The sequence below is a fragment of the Triticum aestivum genome, chromosome 1A (genome assembly GCF_018294505.1).
Source record: "Triticum aestivum cultivar Chinese Spring chromosome 1A, IWGSC CS RefSeq v2.1, whole genome shotgun sequence".
NCBI classification, from domain to species: Eukaryota; Viridiplantae; Streptophyta; class Magnoliopsida; order Poales; family Poaceae; genus Triticum; species Triticum aestivum.
The window spans coordinates 112,283,469-112,303,443 of record NC_057794.1 but is presented as its reverse complement, the minus strand read 5'-3'; positions in this window follow the sequence as shown (position 1 = coordinate 112,303,443).

The following is a 19,975-nucleotide window of genomic DNA, read 5'->3' as shown; positions in this document are numbered from 1 at the left end:
GCACCTTCTGGGGGGGCAACGGCTGGAGGTGCTCTCAGTATCTTGAAGATGCTCAGAAGGGTAGGGTATGGATTCGTATGTTCATAGGGATGGGTGTATGTGCATATTCATGAGCATTTATGATTGCACTGTTTTCAGAAGAAAAAATGAAGGAATGGGCCGCCAACTTATGGTTTGGAAGAAGATCTTGTTTGGGTGTGAGGGATTAGTGTTCTTTGAAAGTCTGGTGTGTGTAGTGTTAGGAAGCTAACCCCGGGTGGAATATGTTTTGTCATTGTGCATGATCTGTGTAATTCTGTCTGTATAGTTTATTGCCAACTTCTGATTGATTCCTTCATGAATCGATTACCAAATATTTATGTATATATATTGCCAACCATGAGTATAGTAACTCGTGTATTGTGTATGGTAGATTTTGTAGATTTGGTTACTATGCGGTGTAGGGTAGATCTAGTAGATTTCCGTGAATTGATTTGGTAGTAACCCATGCGTCGTATGGTAGTAGATTTGGTATTAACAATATGGGCATACAGACTTTTTGTGAATTGATTACCAAATATTTTGGCTATTGATTCGATAGATTTGATAGGTACAAATATGCTATGTATGGTTGTGTGTGTTATTTTAGCAATTGATTCAATAGATTTTGCATGTATGGCCATACGTGTTTTTGGCAAATGTAAATCACCAATTAAAAGACTAAGGGCGGTGAGCAATTAAAAGAGAGGGGAGGGGTGGACGTATGAACGTATAATCCCAACTTTCCTTCAATAATAGAGATTTATTTGCATTTGGCATCAACACACGCAGCTGGTTCTCTTTTTAATTTGGCAATGCCTTTAGAATCGTAGGGAACTAGTGTCAAAGCTAAAAAATGAATTTGGCATTGCTATTTGCATACACCACGGTCGTCTTTATCTCTATCTCTACAACTTATAGAGGCACAACTAGCAATTCTCCACAGGGCAATTCCAGCGTCGTGCATCAAAACACCCCTAAACATTCGAACAACGCGGTTTGAACAATTTTTGCCATCCAACTCCATGCATCGATCAAACATCTGCGGACCGGTCTGAACGTCTGGATTTCCACAAATTGAAAGAAAATCGGGTGAGTTTGCGGGCATCCAAGCGTGATCCACGTTGGTGTTCGAATGTACGGTCCAGGGAAAGCCCTCCCCACATGTTCTGCTCTACAATCCTCATCGTGCATTCATGCCGCTCCAAGCCTACTTGGTGGGGCAACCACCAGCCGCATTCATGTTGGTCAGACCGATGTGAACGGGCAGATGACCAGTACCGCTTCAGTGTGGACACAACGACCATGAAGCCTACTCCGACAGCTGCACTTGCATTGAAAAGGAGTTGGTTCGGTTGCCCTAGCTATTTAAGGCAGGTAGGGCTCACTGGAAAACCCTATCTCTTCTTCTCTGCACATTGTCGCCGCCTATCGTCCTCTCATCCGCACGCCGGAATGATGAGCAAGTCCGACAGTTGATTCTCGACATCGGCGGGTGGAAACGAGTGAGCTCTTGATCGTGGCACCACCGTGCACAGTCTCTGGATCCGTCGACATTCACCACTCTGACGGTCAAGGAGGAGGTGGTGCTCTCTGATATCAATGAGAAGCAGCACAAGGGTGATACTATCGCCACGGTAATGGAATCATTTCCACCAAATGTGACGTTCAGAAGAGATTTAGTTGGACCCAGACTCCAATTGTGGAACATCCTACTATAACGATTGTCCACGGTGCAATTGTCACATGGGTCTGATGTATTTCGATGAAACCTCCATGGGAATGGACAATTCTGAGTGAGAGTCTATGTATAGAGCGTTAATCCAGTCTCATGTGCCAACTGATAATAATAAGAAGATCTGGAAGATGAAGATACCTCCTAAGAATAAAATCTTTGCATGGTATCTTTGTCACGGAGCCATTCTTACTAAAGATAACCTTATCAAGAGGAATTGGCATGGAAGTTCACGATGTGTCTTTCGTCACCATGATGATACAATAAAACATTTATTATTCCAATGCAAATTGGCTCGTTCTATATGGTCAGTCATCCAAATAGTTTCTAGATTGTATCCTTCATGTAATGTTGCTAATGTATTTGGCAACTGGTTGCATGGGATTGATCATAGGCTTAGGACTCTTCTCAGAGTGAGAGCGCTTGCCATTATTTGGTCGCTTTGCCTATGTAGAAATGATAAGGTTTTTAACGATAAAAGTACATCTCTGTTACAGGTTATCTACAGATGTACCTGGACTCTTTGTTTATGGCCCTCTCTACAACGCATGGAGAATCGAGATTTGTTTACGGAGGTGTCCGACAAGGGATACTTTTACCCAACATAGGTGGCAGCATGATCTTAGGATTGGCCCCCCTCCACTTTAGGCGTTTTACAGACTCTACATGTTTCTTTGTATTTCGCCTTTTATTTTTCATTTGTGTGAGAGGACCTTGTTTGGCTATGTGCATCTTAGTTATGCAGAATCCGGGTGTAATACTTTTATAAGTAATAAAGCTTCCCTTTTTTAAAAAATCGACGAGAAGCAGCAGCATCCGCCCTCCTCGCGCAAGGCAGTGTGTGAAGACAACAATTTTGAGGAGCACATAGAGTTACTCCTCGAGCGGTCACTCCGCGACTGCAGCCCGCCGCTACCGCACAAACGTGGCTTCCAAATCGTACGCCGTGTCAAGGAGGAGCCTCCATGCAAATTGCAGCATCTAAATCGGACGTCAAGTCAAGGAGGAAGATAAGGAGGAGCCAGCATCACCGTTGTGCAGCCAGACTTGCCGCTTTGTCCAGCTAGAGATCCTACTGCACCGTTTTTGGTGCGACAAGGAGGTGGCGCCATTACTACCCTGTCAACACCAGGGGCGCCCAATGAAGGAGGAGGCACCCGATCCGGCGCTAGCCATCGCGCGCTCCACCTCCTCCACTACCTCGGTTGTGGTGGCGGTCCTCCTCCTTGCGCACCATGATGGTGACTGATAAAGTAGAAGCCTAGCAAGCATGTTGGGCAGCATTCGCTACATCTGATGAGGCACTAGATTGGGTTCACGCCGATCCCAAACTCACACTGGCATGGGCCGAGATCGGGCAAGAACCACCACGCATACGTCTACCAAGCTCCAGCGTTGGATCAGCAGCCCGCTCCTCAAAGTGGGGTTTGAGGAGTCTGATTACGCTGCACGTACCCTTGTCGACAATGTCAAGGGCAAGAGTGCGTCTCCCAGCCAACCGTTGCACCTAGCTAGGTAGACATGGCCCGGCGGCTGCACCGGGAGTGCGCAGTGGCGACCAATCTGGGTTGCCATGACCCATGGGAGACCATCCACCGCTGGAAGGATGACAATGACAAGGCGACAAAGAGGGAGGGGACGTCGACGAAGGTGTGATACGTCTCCAACGTATCTATAATTTTTGATTGCTCCATGCTATATTATCTACTGTTTTGGACATTATTGGGCTTTATTATCCACTTTTATATTATTTTTGGGACTAACCTATTAACCGGAGGCCCAACCCAGAATTGTTGTTTTTGCCTATTTTAGGGTTTCAAAGAAAAGGAATATCAAACGGAGTCCAAACGGAATGAAACCTTCGAGAACGTGATTTTCTCACCGAACAAGACCCAGGAGAGTTGGACCCTACGTCAAGCAACCAACAGGGAGTCCACGAGGTAGGGGGCGCGCCTAGCCCCCCTAGGCGCGCCCTCCACCCTCGTGGGCCCCCTGTTGCTCCACCGACGTACTCCTTCATCCTATATATACATACGTACCCCCAAACGATCAGATACGGAGCCAAAAACCTAATTCCACCGTCGCAACCTTATGTATCTACGAGATCCCATCTTGGGGCATATTCCGGAGCTCCGCCGGAGGGGCATCCATCACGAAGGGCTTCTACATCAACACCATAGCCTCTCCGATGAAGTGTGAGTAGTTTACCTCAGACCTTCGGGTCCATAGTTATTAGCTAGATGGCTTCTTCTCTCTTTTTGGATCTCAATACAATGCTCTCCCCCTCTCTTGTGGAGATCTATTCGATGTAATCTTCTTTTTGCGGTGTGTTTGTTGAGACCGATGAATTGTGGGTTTATGATCAAGTTTATCTATGAACAATATTTGAATCTTCTCTGAATTATTTTATGTATGATTGGTTATCTTTGCAAGTCTCTTCGAATTATCAGTTTGGTTTGGCCTACTAGATTGATCTTTCTTGCAATGGGAGAAGTGCTTAGCTTTGGGTTCAATCTTGCGGTGTCCTTTCCCAGTGACAGTAGGGGCAGCAAGGCACGTATTGTATTGTTGCCATCGAGGATAACAAGACAGGGTTTTATCATATTGCATGAATTTATCCCTCTACATCATGTCATCTTCCTTAAGGCGTTACTCTGTTTTCATGAACTTCTAGATGCATGCTGGATAGCGGTCGATGAGTGGAGTAATAGTAGTAGATGCAGGCAGGAGTCAGTCTACTTGTCTCGGACGTGATGCCTATATACATAATCATACCTAGATATTCTCATAACTATGCTCAATTCTATCAATTACTCAACAGTAATTCGTTCACCCACCGTAAAATACTTATACTCTTGAGAGAAGCCACTAGTGAAACCTATGGCCCCCGGGTCTATCTTCATCATATTAATCTTCCAATACTTAGTTATTTCCTTTGCTTTTATTTCACTTTGCATCTTTATCATAAAAATACCAAAAATATTATCTTATCAGATCTCACTCTCGTAAGTGACCGTGAAGGGATTGACAACCCCTTATCGCGTTGGTTGCGAGGAGTTATTTGTTTTGTGCAGGTACGAGGGACTCGCGCGCAGCCTCCTACTGGATTGATACCTTGGTTCTCAAAAACTGAGGTAAATACTTACGCTACTTTGCTGCATCATCCTTTCCTCTTCAAGGAAATCCAACACAGTGCTCAAGAGGTAGCAAGAAGAATTTCTGGCGCTGTTGCTGGGGAGGTTCGCGCAAGTCAAGATTTGACTCCCGACAACGAGCCATTTCTGGCGCCGTTGCCGGGGAGTCTACGCAAAAGTCAACATACTAAGTACCCATCACAACCCTTATCTCCCGCATTACATTATTTGCCATTTGCCTCTCGTTTTCCTCTCCCCCACTTCACCCTTGCCGTTTTATTCGCCCTCTCTCTCTCTATCCTCCCTCTCTTTCTCTATTTGCCTCTTTTTTTCCGCGTGCTTTTTGTTTGCTTGTGTGTTGGATTGCTTGCTTTTCACGATGGCTCAAGATAACACTAAATTGTGTGACTTTACCAATACCAACAACAATGATTTTATTAGCACTCTGATTGCTCCTCTTACCGATGCTGATTCTTGTGAAATTAATGCCGCTTTGCTGAATCTTGTCAGGAAAGATCTGTTTTCCGGCCTTCCTAGTGAAGATGCCGCTACCCATCTAAATAGCTTCATTGATTTATGTGATATGCAAAAGAAGAAAGATGTGGACAACAATATTGTTAAGTTGAAGCTATTTCCCTTTTCGCTTAGAGATTGTGCTAAAGCTTGGTTTTCATCTTTGCCTAAAAATAGTATTGATTCTTGGAACAAGTGCAAAGATGCTTTTATCTCTAAGTATTTTCCTCCCGCTAAGATCATCTCCCTTAGAAACGATATTATGAATTTTAGGCAACTTCATCATGAACATGTTGCATAATCTTGGGAGAGGATGAAATTAATGATACGTAATTTCCCTACTCATGGTTTGAATTTGTGGATGATTATACAAAAATTTTATGCCAGATTGAATTTTGCTTCTACAAATCTTTTAGATTCGGCCGCGGGAGGCATTTTTATGGAAATCACTTTAGGAGAAGCTACTAAACTCCTAGATAATATTATGGTTAATTACTCTCAATGGCATACTGAAAGATCTACTAATAAAAACGTGCATGTGATAGAAGAAATTAATGTTTTAAGTGGAAAGATGGATGAACTTATGAAATTATTTCCTAGTAAGAGTGTTTCTTCTGATCCTAATGATATGCCCTTGTCTAGTTTGATAGAGAACAATAATGAATCTATGGATGTGAATTTTGTTGGTAGGAACAATTTTGGTAACAACGTGGATAGAGGAAATTTTAATCCTAGGCCTTATCCTAGTAATCCTCTAATAATTATGGTAATTCCTACAACAATTCTTATGGAAATTATAATAAGATGCCCTCTGATTTTGAATCTAATATTAAAGAATTTATTACTTCGCAAAATAATTTCAATGCTTTGATTGAAGAAAATTTGATTAAAGTTGATGATTTGGCTAGGAACGTTGATAGAATTTCTCTTGATGTTGATTCTTTAAAGCTTAGATCTATTCCTCCTAAGCATGATATCAATGAGTCTCTCAAAGCCATGATAATTTCCATTGATGAGTGCAAAGAAAGAACCGCTAGGATGCGTGCTAAGAAAGATGCCTTTATAAGAGTGTGTTCTTCTAGTTCCTATGAAAATAAAGATGAAGATCTAAAAGTTATTGATGTGTCCCCTATTAAATCTTTGTTTTGCAATATGAATCTTGATAATGATGGGACTGAATATGATCCACCTTTACCTAGAAGGCGTTCCAAAAATTCGGAGTTTTTAGATCTTGATGCTAAATTTGATGAAAGTGGGATTGAAGAAATTAAAACCCTAGATGTTGCTAAACCCACTATTTTGGATTTCAAGGAATTTAATTATGAAAATTGCTCTTTGATTGATTGTATTTCCTTGTTGCAATCCGTGCTAAATTCTCCTCATGCTTATAGTCAAAATAAAGCGTTTACTAAACATATCGTTGATGCCTTGATGCAATCTTATGAAGAAAAACTTGAGTTGGAAGTTTCTATCCCTAGAAAACTTTATGATGAGTAGGAACCAACTATTAAAAAATTAAGATTAAAGATCATGAGTTCTATGCTTTATGTGATTTGGGTGCTAGTGTTTCCATGATTCCAAAGACTTTGTGTGATTTGTTAGGTTTCCATGATTTTGATGATTGCTCTTTAAACTTGCACCTTGCGGATTCCACTATTAAGAAACCAATGGGAAGAATCAATGATGTTCTTATTGTCGCAAATAGGAATTATGTTCCCATAGATTTTATTGTTCTTGACATAGATTGCAATCCTTCATGTCCTATTATTCTTGGTAGACCTTTCCTTAGAACGATTGGTGCAATTATTGATATGAAGGAAGGAAATATTAGATTCCAATTTCCGTTAAGGAAAGGCATGGAACACTTTCCTAGAAAGAAAATTAAATTACCTTATGAATCTATTATGAGAGCCACTTATGGATTGCCTACCAAAGATGGCAATACCTAGATCTATCCTTGCTTTTTATGCCTAGCTAGGAGCGTTAAACGGTAGCGCTTGTTGGGTGGCAATCCAATTTTAATTTTATTCCTTGCTTTTTTCTCCTGTTTAGTAATAAATAATCTAGCTAGCCTCTGTTTAGGTTGTGTTTTTGTGTTTAATTAGTGTTTGTGCCAAGTAGAACCGTTGGGAAGACTTGGGGAAAGTCTTGATATCTTGCTGTAAAAAACAGAAACTTTAGCACTCACGAGAACTGCTGCCATTTTTATTTGGAAAGTTATATTTAGTTAATTCTTTTTGAAGATGATTAATAGATAAATTCCTCACGTCCAGAAATTTATTTTCGAATTTTTGGGGTTCCAGATCTTGCGCTAGCTACAGATTACTACAGACTATTCTGTTTTTGACAGATTCTGTTTTTCGTGTGTTGTTTGCTTATTTTGATGAATCTATGGATAGTAAAATAGTTTATAAACCATAGAGAAGTTTTAATATAGTAGGTTTAACACCAATATAAATAAAGAATGAGTTAATTACAGTACCTTGAAGTGGTCTTTTGTTTTATTTCGCTAACGGAGCTCACGAGATTTTCTACTTTAAGTTTTGTGTTGTGAAGTTTTCAAGTTTTGGGTAAAGATTTGATGGATTATGGAACAAGGAATGGAAAGAGCCTAAGCTTGGGGCTGCGCATGGCACCCCCAAGATAATCTAAGGACACCTAAAAGCCAAAGCTTGGGGATGCCTGATACATCTCCAACGTATCTATAATTTTTGATTGCTCCATGCTATATTATCTATTGTTTTGGACATTATTGGGCTTTATTATCCATTTTTATATTATTTTTGGGACTAACCTATTAACTGGAGGCCCAGCCCTGAATTGCTGTTTTTTGCCTCTTTTAGGGTTTCGAAGAAGAGGAATATCAAACGGAGTCCAAACGGAATGAAACCTTCGGGAACGTGATTTTCTCAACGAACAAGACCCGGGAGACTTGGACCCTACGTCAAGGCACAATAGAGGAGGCCACGAGGTAGGGGGCGCGTCTGCCTACCCCAGGCGCGCCCTCCACCCTCGTGGGCCCCCTGTTGCTCCACCGACGTACTCCTTCCTCCTATATATATCCACGTGCCCCCAAACGATCAGATACGGAGCCAAAACCATAATTCCACCGCCGTAACTTTCTGTATCCACGAGATCCCATCTTGGGGCCTGTTCCGGAGCTCCGTCGGAGGGGGCATCGATCATAGAGGGCTTCTACATCAACACCATAGGCTCTCCGATGAAGTGTCAGTAGTTTACCTCAGACCTACGGGTCCATAGTTAGTAGCTAGATGTCTTCTTCTCTCTTTTTGGATCTCAATACAATGTTCTCACCCTCTCTTGTGGAGAACTATTCGATGTAATGTTCTTTTTGGCGGTGTGTTTGTTGAGACCGATGAATTGTGGGTTTATGATCAAGTCTATATATGAACAATATTTGAATCTTCTCTGAATTCTTTTATGTATGATTGGTTATCTTTGCAGTTTGGTTTGGCCTACTAGATTGATCTTCCTTGCAATGGGAGAAGTGCTTGGCTTTGGGTTCAATCTTGCGGTGTCCTTTCCCAGTGACAGTAGGGGCAGCAAGGCACGTATTGTATTATTCCCATCGAGGATAACAATATGGGGTTTTCTTCATATTGCATGAGTCTATCCCTCTACATCATGTCATCTTGCTTAAGGCGTTACTCTGTACTCTAGATGCATGCTGGATAGCGGTCAATGAGTGAAGTAATAGTAGTAGATGCAGGCAGGAGTCAGTCTACTTGTCCCGGACGTGATGCATATATACATGATCATGCCTAGATATTCTCATAATTATGCTCAATTCTGTCAATTGCTCAACAGTAATTTGTTCACCCACCGTAGAATACTTATGCTCTCGAGAGAAGCCACTAGTGAAACCTATGGTCCGCGGGTCTATCTTTATCATATTGATCTCCTACTACTTAGTTATTTCCTTTGCTATTTACTTTGCCTTTATTTTACTTTGCATCTTTATCATAAAAATACCAAAAATATTATCTTTATCATATCTATCAGATCGCACTCTCGTAAGTGGCCTTATAGGGATTGACAACAACTATTTGCGTTGGTTGCGAGGATTTATTTGTTTTGTGCAGGTACGAGGGACTCGCGCGTAGCCTCCTACTGGATTGATACCTTGGTTCTCAAAAACTGAGGGAAATACTTACGGCACTTTGCTGCATCATCCCTTCCTCTTCGGGGAAAACCAACGCAATGCTCAAGAGGTAGCAATGCCCCGGAAGGCATCCCCTCTTTCGTCTACTTCTATCGGTAACTTTACTTGGAGCTATATTTTTATTTACCACATGATATGTGTTTTGCTTGGAGCGTCTTGTATGATTTGAGTCTTTGCTTTTTAGTTTACCACAATCATCCTTGTTGTACACACCTTTTGAGAGAGCCATACATAATTTGGAATTTGTTAGAATACTCTATGTGCTTTGCTTATATCATTTGAGTTATATAGTTTTGCTCTAGTACTTCACTTATATTTTTTTAGAGCACGGTGGTGGAATTGTTTTATAGAAACTATTGATCTCTCATGCTCCACTTAGATTATTTTGAGAGTCTTAAATAGCATGGTAATTTGCTTAAATAATCCTAATATGCTTGGTATTCAAGAATAGTAAAAACTTTCTTATGAGTGTGTTGAATGCTATGAGAAGTTTAATGCTTGATAATTGTTTTGAGATATGAAGATGGTGATATTAAAGTTGTGCTAGTTGAGTAGTTGTGAATTTGAGAAATACTTCTATTAAAGTTTGTGATTCCCATAGCATGCACGTATGGTGAACCGTTATGTGATGAAGTCGGAGCATGATTTATTTTTTTATTATCCTCCTTATGAGTGGCGGTAGGGGACGAGCGATGGTCTTTTCCTACCAATCTACCCCCCTAGGAGCATGCGCATAATAATTTGCTTTGATAACTTGTAGATTTTTGCAATAAGTATATGAGTTCTTTATGACTAATGTTGAGTCCATGGATTATACGCACTTTTCTTCCTTCCACCTTTGCTAGCCTCTCTAATACCGCGCACCTTTCGCCGGTATCATACACCCATCATATACCTTCCTCAAAACAGCCACCATACCTACCTATTATGGCATTTCCATAGCCATTCCGAGATATATTGCCATGCAACTTTCCATCGTCCGTTTATTATGACACACTCCATCATTATCATATTGCTTAGCATGATCATGTAGTTGACATCGTATTTGTGGCAAAGCCACCATTCATAATTCTTTCATACATGTCACTCTTGATTCATTGCATATCCCAGTACACCGCCGGAGGCATTCATATAGAGTCATATTTTGTTCTAAGTATCGAGTTGTAATTATTGAGTTGTAAGAAAATAAAAGTGTGATGATCATCATTATTAGAGCATTGTCCCAGTGAGGAAAGGATGATGAAGACTATGATTCCCCCACAAGTCGGGGTGAGACTCCGGACGAAAAAAAGAGGCCATAAAAAAGAGAAAAGGCCCAAAAAATGACGAGAGAAAAAGAGAGAAGGGACAATGTTACTATCCTTTACCACACTTGTGCTTCAAAGTAGCACCATGATATTCATGATAGAGAGTTCTCTCATTTCGTCACTTTCATGTACTAGTGGGAATTTTTCATTATAGAAATTGGCTTGTATATTCCAATGATGGGTTTCCTCAAAATGTCCTAGGTCTTCATGAGCAAGCAAGTTGGATGCACACCCACTTAGTTTATTTTGTTGAGCTTTCATATACGTATAGCTATAGTGCATCCGTTGCATGGCAATCCCTACTCACTCACATTGATATCTATTGATGGGCATCTCCATAGCCCGTTGATACGCCTAGTTGATGTGAGACTATCTTCTCCTTTTTTGTCTTCTCCACAACCACCATTCTATTCCACATATAGTGCTATATCCATGGCTCACGCTCATGTATTGCGTGAAGATTGAAAAAGTTTGAGCATGTCAAAAGTATGAAACAATTGCTTGGCTAGTCATCGGGGTTGTGCATGATTTAAATACTTTGTGTGGTGAAGATAGAGCATAGCCAGACTATATGATTTTGTAGGGATCTTTCTTTGGCCATGTTATTTTGAGAAGACATGATTGCTTTGTTAGTATGCTTGAAGTATTATTATTTCTATGCCAATATTAAACTTCTATCTTGAATCTTTCAGATCTGAATATTCATACCACAATTAAGAAGAATTACATTGAAATTATGCCAAGTAGCATTCCACATCAAAATTCTGTTTTTTATCATTTACCTACTCGAGGACGAGCAGGAATTAAGCTTGGGGATTCTTGATACGTCTCCAATGTATCTATAATTTTTGATTGCTCCATGCTATATTATCTACTGTTTTGGACATTATTGGGCTTTATTATCCACTTTTATATTATTTTTGGGACTAACCTATTAACCGGAGGCCCAGCCCAGAATTGTTGTTTTTGCCTATTTTAGGGTTTCGAAGAAAAGGAATATCAAACGGAGTCCAAACGGAATGAAACCTTCGGGAACGTGATTTTCTCACCGAACAAGACCCGGGAGACTTGGACCCTACGTCAAGGCACAATAGAGGAGGCCATGAGGTAGGGGGCGCGTCTGCCTACCCCAGGCGCGCCCTCCACCCTCGTGGGCCCCCTGTTGCTCCACCGACGTACTCCTTCCTCCTATATATACCTACATACCCCCAAACGATCAGATACGGAGCCAAAAACCTAATTCCACCGCCGCAACCTTCTGTATCTATGAGATCCCATCTTGTGGCCTGTTCCGGAGCTCCGCCGGAGGGGGCATCCATCACGGAGGGCTTCTACATCAACACCATAGCCTCTCCGATGAAGTGTGAGTAGTTTACCTCAGACCTTCGGGTCCATAGTTATTATCTAGATGGCTTCTTCTCTCTTTTTGGATCTCAATACAATGTTCTCCCCCTCTCTTGTGGAGATCTATTCGATGTAATCTTCTTTTTGCGGTGTGTTTGTTGAGACCGATGAATTGTGGGTTTATGATCAAGTTTATCTATGAACAATATTTGAATCTTCTCTGAATTCTTTTATGTATGATTGGTTATCTTTGCAAGTCTCTTAAAATTATCAGTTTGGTTTGGCCTACTAGATTGATCTTTCTTGCAATGGGAGAAGTGCTTAGCTTTGGGTTCAATCTTGCGGTGTCCTTTCCCAGTGACAGTAGGGGTAGCAAGGCACGTATTTTATTGTTGCCATCGAGGATAACAAGATGGGGTTTTATCATATTGCATGAATTTGTCCCTCTACATCATGTCATCTTGCTTAAGGCGTTACTCTATTTTCATGAACTTAATACTCTAGATGCATGCTGGATAGCGGTCGATGAGTGGAGTAATAGTAGTAGATGCAGGAAGGAGTCGGTCTACTTGTCTCAGACGTGATGCCTATATACATAATAATGCCTAGATATTCTCATAACTATGCTCAATTCTGTCAATTGCTCAACAGTAATTCATTCACCCACCGTAAAACACTTATGCTCTTGAGAGAAGCCACTAGTGAAACCTATGGCCCCGGGGTCTATCTTCATCATATTAATCTTCCAATACTTAGTTATTTCCTTTGCTTTTCACTTTGATTTTATTTCAATTTGCATCTTTATCATAAAAATACCAAAAATATTATCTTATCATATCTATCAGATCTCACTCCCGTAAGTGATCGCGAAGGGATTGACAACCCCTTATCGCGTTGGTTGCGAGGAGTTATTTGTTTTGTGTAGGTACAAGGGACTCGCGCGTAGCCTCCTACTGGATTGATACCTTGGTTCTCAAAAATTGAGGAAAATACTTACGCTACTTTGCTGCATCATCCTTTCCTCTTCAAGGAAATCCAACGCAGTGCTCAAGAGGTAGAAAGGTGCTAGCGGCCTCAGAGGCCATGCCTATGGCATCGCCTTTGGTACCTCGCTTAGTTTAGTTTAGGTCTAGTTACATTTTGTTTGGTTTGGTAGAATTTCATCCTTTTTGTTGTAAACATATCGAAATTTAACAAATATGTTTTTTGTGGGGCTATGAGGCACCACATGCAAATGTGGCAACTTTTGCAATGACTAGCACTTTTTCTTGTTTCCCTCACACTTTTTATTCAACACAACTAAACATATGTATGTGTGATCATTCTATGTTTGCATAAACAGGGCTTCCATCCGCACCCACCATGCACATATATACCTCTTCTTTGCGATGCTAAAAACCCTACTTCTTTGTATTGTTTTCTTCCTATCTACTCTTTTTATGTGTTTTCTTGCATAGCTTTTTTGTTGTCATGGTAATTTCACATGTCAATTTTTGGCAACTTCATCACACATTAGTAGCCATTTTTTGTTCACTCACATCACACCATCCCATCCCCGGAACACATTCTAACACATGACAACTTTCTCACCCACACTCTGTGTAAAGATTAGCTAGTAAACACAACTCTATCTACAATTTGAGGTCAACATCACTCACGACCACATGGCAACATAACTAAAAAATATATGGCAATCTAGCTCATCCATGATTTTTTTCCTATATTAGATATTCTGAATCAATCGAAGGGTTAGAGAGGGAAGAAGTGGCTATCCACGAAACGTCCTCATGGCAACTTCATATGTCAATATTTTGGCGACTCCATCACACATTAGATGCCACTTTTTGTTCACTCACACGACACCACCATACCCCTACAACATATTATAACACATGTCAACTTCTTCACCAACACTATGTGCCAGAATTAGTTAGTAAACACACCAACTATATGTCTCTATCTACAAATTTATGGCAACATCACTCTAAATCACATGGCAACATCACTCAAGAAACATATGGTAGTGTAGCTCATCTTCAGATTTTTGTTTCCTTATTGCTCTTCGTGAAGCAATCGAAATGGTTGGAGAGGCGCATGGCAACATTATCAACTACACGCCAAGCACCGAATTGTGGGCAAGTTGGTGGTGGAGTTTTGAGTTGGCCGACGTGGCCATTGTTGTTTCTATTTCTGTTTCTCTTCTTTTGGGGGGCCTTTGCATAGTTGTTCTTTCTCAATACTATGGTTTTCGACATTGTTTCCCTTGTAAATAGGGCAATCTGTATTTTCGTATTCCTCTTTGAATGAACTTGGCAGAGCTCCTGCCTTTCTCCTTACGCTAAAAAAATATATTTGTTCTGCACTCTAAGAGTGTGTTTGCTTTGAGGATACAGTGAAACTAGATGGGTTGATTCCTGTTGAGTATATTATGTACGTATATATTGTGTATAGGGCCTACCTCCTATTTCCTCTGTGTAGTTGAGGATGTGGCCCTCCCTCTATACTTATATATACGTGCCTGGTGCACCGATCAATACATTGTGATTGCACAGACCATAACTTGTCTCAATACATTGAGAGCACGATCCTGAACCCTAAGCCGCCGCCGCCGCCGCACCTCTATGCGCCGCCGCCGCTTTGCTTCCGCTCCATCTCACCCGCGCCGCACCATCCCGCGTCGCCAGCTCCAGCGCCGCGCTGCTCCTCGCCAAAGCCATCGCCACGCCGCGCCGCTTTGCTCCTGCCACGCCGCATCGCACCTTCTGCCCAGCACCGCTTCGCTCCTACCACGCCGCGTCGTTCCAACCCAGCCGCCCACGCCGCATCACACCAGCAATCACCATGACGCGTCGCTTTCTGCACTGCCAGCGCCGCGTCGCTTTTCTGCCAGTGTCGCTGCCGCGTCGCTTTTCTGCCAGCGCCGCTCCCGCGTCGCAGCCCCTCGCAACCCTAACCCTAGTCATGAGTTCCTCCTCCTCCACCGTCTCCAACTCGTTCGCCGGTCCCGATGTCACTCTCGTCCGTGACCTCAACATCCACTAGCGCGTCCTGGTGAAACTTGATCAATCCACCGCCTCCTACTTCGCTTGGAAGCGGTATTTTTCGCTGGTGTTCCGCGAGTACCTCCTTCATGGCCACGTCGAAGGCACCGTGGACTTGGCTCTCATGATCCATGACGAGGAGTGGATGATCCTCGACGCCACCATCATCCGCTGGTTCTACCTCACCATCTCCACCGACCTCTTCCACACCGTGGTGGATGACGATGACGACGCCCACGCCGTTTGGACCAAGCTCAATGGCCTCTTCACCGACAACAAGCTGCAACGCAAGGTCCTTCTCCACGGCGAGTTTTACGTGTGCCAGCAGCTTGACTTGTCCATCGACGACTTTTGCATGCGCCTGAAAAAGCTTGCCGATGAGCTCCGCGATCTCAGGGAGACGGTTGGCGACGAGCTCCTCATGAGCACCCTCACCACCGGTCTCAACGAGGATTTTGGGAACGCCGCCTCCAACCTCACCCTCATCCCAGAGCCTACTTTCTCTAAGGTAGTAGCGTACCTCAAACTGGAGGAGCGCTGGATGAGGATGGCACGGACTCGGGCGACCCACACCGCCCTCATCGCCGGCACCCGCGGGGGTCAAGCCCCGCCACCTTCGCGCCCGATGCCGCCTCAGCCGGCGGCGCCCGCTTTCCCGCCTGCCCCGGCTGCTCCCTTCCCGTCGCCCCAGCAGGCGGACAATGGGGGGTCGTCGCGGCGGCTGTCACGGCAGCCGCAAGCAGGGGGCGCATGCACTCAGGGAGGAGCACCCCGCCCACTGCAGCAGGCCTACCAGCCGGCCCCGTGGTACGCCGACCAGAACCCATGGACCGGCGTTGTGCATGCCTACTCCATGCCAGTTCCCCGTGCCCCTACCTCGGGTATTCTTGGCGCCCGGCCACCGTCGCACCAGGCGTTCTACGCCGCGCCACAGCCCTATGCGACGGCCTATGGGCCTCTCTCTTACCGCCAGCAACCGCAGCCAGGTGAGCTGCCGCTGCTGCCCCTGACGGCCCCGCAGCAGCCTCTTCCGCCGGCGCCGTGTGACCCGGCTCTTCTGGCGGCTCTTCACACCGCCCCTTCACCGTCCACCTACACCGGCGGCGGCGACTGGTAAATGTACACTAGAGCTACCGCGCATATGGCTGCCCTATCCCGGTAACCTCCACACCTCCTATCCCGTCCACACTTCAAACCGCATCACCGTCTATGACGGCTCCTCTCTTCCTATTACTCACATTGGCCATGCATATTTTCCGTCTAACTCCACTCCAATATCCATGTCTAATGTCTTAGTTTCTCCTGAACTTATTAAAAATATTGTTTCTATTCGTTCTCTTACACGTGAAAATCATGTCACCGTTGAATTTGACGAATGTGGTTTTTCTGTTAAGGACGCTCGCACCCGGATGGTACTCCACCGATGTGACAGCCCCGACGAGCTCTACCCGGTTCACTCTGCCACCTCTGCCACTTCCGCCGCCCCTGTCGCTCTCGCCGCCGGAGTGGATCTTTGGCACGCTCGCTTGGGTCATCCCAATTCCGCCAACCTTCGTCATATACTTCGAAGTTTTTCTTTCACGTGTAATAAGAACGAGGATCACTCGTGTCATGCATGTTGCCTCGGCAAACATGCTCGTCTCCCGTTTAGCGCTTCTTCTCATGTTGCATCGTATCCATTTGAGTTAATTCATAGTGATGTTTAGACCACTCCTATTGCCAGTAATACGGGCTATCTTTATTATCTTGTCATACTTAATGTTTTCTCGCATTATGTGTGGACCTTCCCATTGCGCCGCAAGTCGGATGCTATATCCACTCTCGTCGCTTTCTACTCCTATGTTCTCACGCAGTTTGGTCATCCCATTCTCGCGTTGTAGACAGATAACGGGAAGGAGTTCGACAACCTCGTTGTTTGTACTCTTCTCACCACACATGGCATGACTTTTCGTCTCACTTGCCCGTACACCTCGCAGCAGAACGGTCGCGCTGAGCGTATCCTTCGCACTCTTAATGACTGCGTTCGGACACTCTCTTTCACGCCAATGTGCCTCCACGCTTTTGGCATGACGCTCTCGCCACTGCTTCACTCCTCATTAACATCTGTCCATGTCGCACTCGCGGGAACATTGCACCTCATCACCTCCTCTTCGGTGCACCGCCGTCTTATGATGAGCTTCGCATCTTCGGCTATCTCTGCTACCCTAGCATCGCCACTACTATGCCTCATAAGCTTGCACCCCGCTCCGTCGCCTGCATCTTTCTCGACTACCCACCTAACACTAAGGGCTACCGCTGCTATGATCCTGTCTCCTGTCATGTTTTCACCTCCCGACATGTTTACTTTGATGAGATGGTGTTTCTATTTCAGCAGCAGGTACCCCTTGTCGCCTCATCGTCGCCGGCCGTCGACGGCCCCTCGGCGACTCCGTCAGGTGGACGGTCCCGCCCGGCTCTCAGACCGCCTCCGGGCTTTGGCGGTCCTCGCACCATGTGACGAGTTGCGCCTCGCGCCCCCACGCCAGTGCATGCCTTCTCGATCTCCTTGGCCGACCACAACGCCTCGGCCGGCGCCCCCCTTTACCCGTCGCCCCCGACTCGGGCACCGCGGACTCGGGGGCCGCCGGCTCGGCTGTCGCCTCGCCGGCCCCGTCGCCGGCCCCTTCCCCAGCCCCGTCATCGGCCGCTTCGCGTCGCCGGCCGCCTCGCCGGTCGCTCCGGTGTTGCCGTCTTGCCCTGTTACACGGGCTAGGATAGGCGTTCACCGTCCGAGCCTATGGTACTCGGGCGACGAGTACCTCCTTGCCGCCTCCACCGCGGAGCCGTCTCCTCTTCCCACGTCCACTCGCGCAGCCCTCCGTGATCCTCACTGGCTTACGGCGATGCAGGAAGAGTTCGACGCTCTTCAGCGAAACCATACCTGGACATTGGTTCCCCGGCCTCCTCGCGCCAATGTCATCACCGGCAAGTGGGTCTTTCACCACAAGACCCGCTCGGATGGTACACTTGAGCGCTACAAGGCTCGCTGGGTAGTTTGTGGTTTTCAACAGCGCGCTGGAGTTGACTTCACTAAGACGTTTGCCCCGGTTGTTTAACCGGGCACGATCCGCACGGTCCTCCAGCTTGCGGTGTCTCGAGGCTGGCCTGTTCATCAGATGGATGTCTCCAACGCCTTCCTCCATGGCCATCTTGAGGAGCAGGTTTATTGTGAGCAGCCCACCGGCTTCGTCGACGCATCTCTTCCTGGCCATGTGTGTTTGTTGTCCCGGTCTATCTACGGGCTCAAGCAAGCACCCCGAGCCTAGTACCAGCGGATCGCCGGGTTTCTTCAGACACTGGGCTTCATCGTCAGTCGCTCGGATGCCTCACTGTTTGTCTATCGCCACGGTGACACGACTGCATATTTGCTCCTCTACGTCGACGACATCATCCTGACGGCCTCCTCCGCAGCTCTACTTCAGCAGATTACTCTTCGGCTGTGTGACGAGTTTGCCATCAAGAACTTGGGTGCTCTACATTATTTCCTTCGCATTGAGGTCATTCATCGACCGGGCGGCTTCTTTCTTCATCAGCAGAAGTATGCGCACGAGCTTCTTGAGCGTGCTGGCATACTCAACGGTCACCCTGTTGCTACTCCTGTTGACACGAAGGCCAAGGTTTCCGCTCTTGAGGGCTCGTCGGCGTCGGATGCTCCTTTCTACCGGTCCATCGTCGGTGCTCTTCAGTATCTGACTCTCACCAGACCGGATCTTCAGTATGTTGTTCAGCAGGTGTGTCTCCACATGCACGCCCCTCGTGACTCCCATTGGACTCTTGTGAAGCGGATCCTCCATTACATTCGCGGCATGATGACCCTCGAGCTCACCATCACGGCGTCCACTTCTTTGGAGATGATGGCCTACTCTGACGCGGACTGGGCTGGCTGCCCAGACACTCGTCGGTCCACCTCTGGCTACTGCGTCTACCTCGGTCCTTCACTCGTCTCGTGGTCGTCCAAGCGACAACCCATGGTTTCGCGCTCCAGCGCGGAGGCTGAGTACAGAGTTGTGGCTAACGCTGTTGCTGAGTGCACCTGGCTACGACAGTTACTTCAGGAGCTGCATCACGGCGTCTCCCAGGCTACGGTTGTCTACTGCGACAACGTTTCTGTGGTGTACCTCTCCGCCAACCTCGTTCATCATCGCCGGACGAAGCACATTGAGCTGGATATTCACTTTGTGCGCGAGCAGATGGCCCTTGGACGTATTCGGGTTCTCCATGTTCCGACTGCACAAGGGTTCGCCGATGTGATGACGAAGGGACTGCCGACTTCCACCTTCGAGGAGTTTCGTTCTAGTCTCTGCGTCACTGGCGCCGCTTCGACTGCGGGGGGAGGGGGGTTGAGTATATTATGTACGTATATATTGTGTATAGGGCCCACCTCCTGTTTTCTCTGTATAGTTGAGGATGTGGCCCTCCCTCTGTACTTATATATATGTGTCTGATGTACCGATCAATACATTGTGATTGCACAGCCCATAACTTGTCTCTCTACAATTCCGTCCCTAGCCCACCATTTCAGTGTTTAGTTGAGGATGAAACAGAAACCATGTGATCCTCAGAGAAGGAATATTCCCTTCATGTGCTTCATCAAGCGATTCCACCAAATCGAAGGAATCACATGGTTATTCCTCTCTTATCGATAGGAAAAAAAGGAAAAC